The sequence below is a fragment of the Austrofundulus limnaeus genome, unplaced genomic scaffold (assembly GCF_001266775.1).
Source record: "Austrofundulus limnaeus strain Quisiro unplaced genomic scaffold, Austrofundulus_limnaeus-1.0 Scaffold102, whole genome shotgun sequence".
Taxonomy (NCBI): Eukaryota; Metazoa; Chordata; class Actinopteri; order Cyprinodontiformes; family Rivulidae; genus Austrofundulus; species Austrofundulus limnaeus.
Genome location: NW_013952504.1, coordinates 438,885 through 445,444, shown reverse-complemented (window position 1 = coordinate 445,444; position 6,560 = coordinate 438,885). Strand labels below are relative to the sequence as shown.

General features: G+C 35.6%; 1 protein-coding gene across 6 annotated transcripts in view; it reads right to left on the bottom strand.

Moving 5' to 3' along the window:
- Positions 1-6,560, bottom strand: part of add3a (adducin 3 (gamma) a) — a 152,979-nt gene that overhangs the window by 21,867 nt on the left and 124,552 nt on the right. The gene's annotated exons all lie outside the window — the stretch shown is intronic.

Sequence of the window (6,560 nt, the reverse complement as noted above, 5' to 3'; positions counted from 1 at the left end):
TATATATTGTATACTAGGGGTGCAACGATACAGAAAATTCACGATTTGGTTCGGTTCAATACTTTAGTCTCACGGTTCAATATTTTTTCGATATAAAAAAGAAAAATGTCCATGCCCCTTTTAACTTGTAATTTATTTAAATTAAGTAAAAACATTTGTTTAACCTCAAAAGTATAGTTTTTAAATTAAATGTTATTAAATGTTTAGAGAGACCTTTATTGTCATTGTACAGAGCACAATGAAATTACAGTTCAGAACGCCCGTTCAGAAGAAGACAGAACAGAACAAACATAGGAGAACAGGAGCCCTGGGTCATGCTGCCACAGACCCTGTACAGAGCAAGGATCATCTTCATGAAGACATCATGAGGAGGCRCWACCCTTAAAAGAAAAACTAAAAACCACACAAGGGAAGATGAGGGAAAAACAAAACAAAACAAAACATCATATTAAATCAACAATGTGACACACTACGGTGTTTATTTAAAAAACTCTGCATAGAGCAGATTACTTAGCCAGAGGAGTAAGTGAGTTTAGGGGTGTGTGTATCTGAAACCATGAGTGTTGTATGCTTGTGTGATTATCTGAAAAATAAGCCCGAAGAATCCAGTCCCAAAACCAGCGCAGCCATAGTCCAGAATATTGATGGTAACTGTTCATTCTGTGTGGCCTTCAGCCTGCTCCAGGAACCAGACCACAGACAGGTGTGAGAGGAGTGGGGGAGGTGTGGGGCAGAGCCTTGTCGATGTAATTCAACCAGGAAGAATTTAGTCCAACAGCTCAAGGCCATATAGGTGAGTTAAACTCTGTAATCAGTTGTTTTGGGAACAGAAAAGTCAGGCAGAGAATAACAATTTTCCATCTGCTTTAATGTCTGCTGGTGCATCTCAAGGTGGTGAATCCAATCAGACAAATGGTGTGGACAATCCCGCCGAGCCGAGCTATCAGCTTCTCCAAGATCAATTCCATCTGGCCAGCAAAGTCCAGGAACCACAGCCGGGCCGCAACCCTCAGCAGAACCCCTTGCAGACTGAGTCCAGCTCACTCAAGGCAAAAGTCTGAGTGCTGATAGAACGGCAATCCTTCATAATGGTCAGGCAGCCAGGAAATGAACAGCCACGGACGTTGTTTTGTAGAAACACCAGCAGACCACCAAGCCAATCTGTAGAATCCAGTGATCAGAATCCAGATATATATATCCAGAACAGAGAAGAACAGAGGACCCACATTTGACATGTTCTCCCATGGAAGAAAAAAAACTTTGTTCCAAAAATTTATTAAGAGGCCAGCTAACCAAATTCATAAAAAAATAAAAATATCCATAATTTCTGGTTTCAGATGAAAAATGTAGAGAAGGCTCCAAGCAGCAATGCAGGGAAGATAAGGAAGGGCAGGAGAGAAGGAAAAAGTGTCTTACTCCTCAGAGAGCGGAACAAATAAAAAATTGTTGTATTGTTGCACCCCTATATATACATACACATCTTCAACAATCTCTGTTGTCTGTCTGCTCCTCTCAAGGTAACTGAACCTTTACCAGGAAACATGATATGATCAGGGGAGAGTGGATGTACAGTAAATGCCTCTTCCTTACACAACTTCATTAGCAGCCAGTGGACAGTTATTTTATTACCCGACAGCAGAGAAAAGATTCAGAGGTAAATATAGAGCTAAAAAGACTCGGGGGGTAAAAGGAGTCATATAACCAGATAAAAAGTCAGAAAGAAAGCCAGATATTAGACAGGTGGTTGTTTTTAAATCTGAATGGAGGGCAATGACAAAACTGACTGCACATGTCAGCAATCCAGTAAAATCAAATAACAAAGTGAAAACCAAACTTTGGCTGCAGATATAAAACAACATCACAACCACATGCTGCTCTATGATATAATCCAGAACCTGCCAGTTTGCTTTTCTCTCACAATAAAAAGTTCACCACTACAGAAAAGGGCATTTATCATTCAGCTCGAAGCGAAAGCATAAAACCAATAAAATGAACCCTTGTTGGCTGATCCATCAATGTGAAAGTGCTGCAGTGAGTTAACAGAGCTGGAAGCTGTTTGAAAACATCCATCATGTAGCAACAGGATGTGAGCACCTTCATTCCTGAAAACAAGAAACAACAGCTAAAATGAGAGAAAAATAAATTAGCAGTTAGAAAAGTTACTATTTTGTGTTATAATAAAAAGAGAACGATCAGCAAGCTGGTTCTGAAACGTTACACAATTTAAAAAATACTTATAATATCTGTTGTAGGAGGTGAGTTCATTTCTATTTATGTTCAATCGGTTTGCTTTTACCTTCATTCATCACAAAGTGATATGTACCTCCTAATTTAACTTTTTTGTACCTTTTCACAATTTATTTTTCCAGCATTTTACATAATATTTTTAAAAGGTTTGTATATTGTTTAATGCAATTATTTATTTGAGCATGTCATTTTGAGCACAAACTTCAAGGTTTGAGAGGTTCATAGTTCAGATATTTAGAAATGCAGTTTTATGATAAAGCTGTGAACAATTACCATCTAACCTGTTGTAGATATTGTTTAAAAACCTCTATTTGGAGAAATAAAGTTAATTTCAGACCTGATTAATATCTGGTTTAAGTAAAAAACAGAGTGGGTTGAGGTTATCTTTTACATGTTAGTTATTTTAAAACAAATTCTGAGGTCATATGTAATCTTTGTTAGTATTTTTCTTGAATATACCCTCAAAATTTTGTTGCATAAATAGTAGAATATAAAACTGATGAGAGTGTAAAGGAGCATAAAAAACTGTTTGTATGAACCAGACTGAAATTTATAAGACTGAAGTCATTTTAAGATTGGAGCAAGCCACTTTGTTCTTGACCTTGAGACTAGCTGCTGCTAGCAGCCAAAACAGTCTGGCACACTTTGGACAACTATTTCATAATATTTCTCCTTGGTTAACTGTACAATGCAAAACTGACAGTGACGGTGATGTAAAGTGTAGAGTGTGTTCACATAAAACAATCCAATTGTTTTGAAATTTGAGTTGTTATAAGATGACTAGGGCTGCCACAAACGATTATTTTTATAGTCGATTAATCACCGATTATGTCATTGAATATAAAACATAGAGCTTATCGTGCCAGAATGCAGCTGCTATTATACAGTATAACTACTGTATCATTAGATTTTAGCTATATTGTATGCTAACTAAAAATAATTGAAGTGGAAGGCAAGTTCTGCCTTGCAGATATTGCACAGGTTTCTTTTTCATTTTCTTAAAATGATCCCACACTTTTGAGCTCCGTTGCTGGGTAGCCATGATACCAGAGCCTGTCTGTATAATGTCTTGTGACGTCCACGGCCTACCCCAGTTACCACTACTGTGCATGTGTGTCAAGGACAGAAAGGCAGATGTGGCAGTGGAAGGTGTCAAAGCAGTTTGGAGAGAAAAACAAAGTAAAAAACAAAAACAAACAAACAAAAAACAAAACCTGACTAATCGACTATTAAATTAGTCATCGACTATTTTAATAATCAATTAGTCATCGAGTCGACTAATCATGGCAGCCCTAAAGATGACAGCAGCACACTTTTTTTATCGGTATTTATCAAGTTAGCTGTTAGCTCGTCTTAACTCTAGTCTGAATAAAAGTCTATTTCTCCAAACTCAAAGTGTTCAAAGGTTGATCTATGACAGCAATATATAGTAATTGTTCATAAACATTCTGTCTGTCTGTCTGTCTGTCTGTCTGTCTGTCTGTCTGTCTGTCTGTCTGTCTGTCTGTCTGTCTGTCTAATCAGAGTTGTAAAGTAACTAAGTACAAATACTTTGTTACTGTTCTTAAGTAGAATTTTTGGGTATCTGTACTTAACTTGAGTGATTATTTTTCAGCCTACTTTTTACTTCTTACATTTTCACACACTTTCTTTCTTTACATTTCTCTTCACAATTTCAGTACTTTCTACTCCTGACATTTAAAAAAGGCAAGCAGTAGAAAGTCGTTACTTTTACTTAATTTTTGCTTGTTTTCATTCCAGCTTGTTATTGTAAAAAATAAATACTATCCATATGAATTTTGCCTCCTAGATAGTGAATTTGATTGTGGTTGAATGAGAAGTATAAATATATAAAATTCTGATACTGTATTCAAAAGTAGAGGATGTATTTGTATTTCATGAATTATATTATTGCATTTGGTTGCAGTCCTCAGATAGATTTTCATTTTGGGAAAATGCTTGTGCAGCCTTGATTTATGTATATAAACTGAAACAGCTGCACTAGTGCATCCTAAATTTAACATAAATTAATTATTTTAACATGACAGCCATTTCTGCATTTTTTTGGGGAGGTCACCTCCTAATAAATGTTATTACAGAAAATCTACCTGCTCATTTTAAATCAATACTTTTACTTTTAATACTTAAGTACAAAAAAATATCAGATCCTTTACTCAAGTAATATTCCTAAAGAGTACTTTAACTTTTACCAAAGTAATTTTTTGGTAAGATACTTACTTTTACTTAAGTATCACTTTTGAGGTTCTTTATACAACACTGCTATCTGTCTGTCTGTCTGTCTGTCTGTCTGTCTGTCTGTCTGTCTGTCTGTCTGTCTGTCTGTCTGTCTGTCTGTCTGTCTGTCTGTACTGATTTACAATTTTTCCGTTTACTTTAAGGTGCTCTCTATGAATTAAAACCAAGGCAGATCCTAACCTAAATGATCTGTGATCTTCAAGCACCAGTGAAATATCTCTGTCTCAGAAAAGTCAGATAAAAGTTGAATCTGAGAAATTCAGTGGTGGAAATTTTGCTAAATCATGCAAACTTTTGAATAACTTTTCTTTCCACGGTAAAAGTTTGACAACTCAAAAAATATTTCATTGTTCAGCTGTTTTTATAGATCCCAAGAATTACAACACGCACTGCTTCTGTTCTGTCATTGTACTTGAAGGTTTATTCCATGTACTCTAGTAACAGCTTTTTTTGTAATTAACATCCCATTTTGCAACAGCTGTATATTAATTGGTCTAATATGAAAACGAAATAGGACCCAAAGTTTTATGGTTGACTAAAAGAAAATCCTGAAATATGTCCCAAATGGCACTCAGATGTTTCACCAAATCATGATCTATTGATCTGCCACCAACCGTATGGAAGTGACTGGCACCAGCCAAGCGTATCTACCACTATGTTTGTTCTCCACACAGCCTTACACAGCTGGCAGGCTGTCCACCATCGATTCATTTATGTCACATGTCCAAATCAGCATCAGTTCACCCTGTCACGTCCTTCAAATCACAGCTTGTCAGTCCAACAAAGTGAGGAATGTGGCCCTGCTAATAATAAAAACACACCAAGGGATGTTTCAAAAACAATCTGAAACATGATGCTAAACGTGTTTGACCTGAAGTTTTATGAGCACCTCTGATATCATTCAGGTTTGATGAAATGCATAATATTGTACTTTTGTTTTTCTATCTACTCAGATGAGTCAGACATGTTGGGTGGGAAAAGCAGAAATTGACCAAAGCAAAATACGCACACCCAAATAACTCCTAACAACCTTCAGAGTGTTTCTTCTGGATGAGTTCCTCACCAGACTTCTTAACTTAACCATGTAAGCTGGAACTTGTCCATATAAAAACAGGTTGAAATAGGAGAAGTAGGAGATTAAAGAGACAGTGGTGAAAAAACAAACAGATCAAATCTCATTCTCTCATCACTCTGCATTTGTTGCTTTCTCTTTAATACAAACACACTTTACTGTTCAAACATTATAAACTCGAATGGGTTCTTTTACAAAAGCTAAAACAACTCCAAAAGTTAATCAGCTGTAAAAGTCCTTCAAATAATTACTTTCTGAAAGTTTCAATTAAATATTTTTGAGTGAATTGTGAGATATTTTGCTAACAGACATGGTTGATGCTAACAGCTAATGCTAAAGATTTAAGTAAAGATTTTGTTCAAATAGTAGTCCTTTAATTTTTTGTTGAAAAAGATTCTTAGTTGCAGCTTCAATAGATTTTTTATCAAAATATCGGATAATTTGATAAAATTATAGCTGTTTGTGTTTTTCAAATTCAGTTGGCTGTGGTGGCCAATTTGAATTGGGTTGACTAGAAATGTTAATCAGATATAGAAGTACATCCTCCAATTGCTTCCTGAAAGTTTCATTAGAATCTGTCTAGTTGCTTATGAGATATTTTGCTAACAGACAGAGAGAGTTGACTCCAGATAGTTATAGGCAGAATTTAAACAGAAATATTGTACGAGAAGTTAGTGCTCAGAGTATTTGTTGGGGTTCAGTCTCAGCTACTATCACAACAAGTTTTAGTCCAAAGTCCAAAAGTTTGAATCCTTTTTGTGCTTTTTAAACTCAGTTAGTTGTGGCAGCCATCTTTAATCAGGCTGATTGCAAAAGTTAACAAATCGTAGATATACATTCAATAATTACTTTTTACATTTTTTTATTAAATTTGTCCACTTGTTGGTGAGATATTTCACTAACAAACATACACGTGCACAATAATATTAAGGCTCTATTTTTCTTTTCGCCTTTGGTGGCTGGCAATATAATATAATATAATATA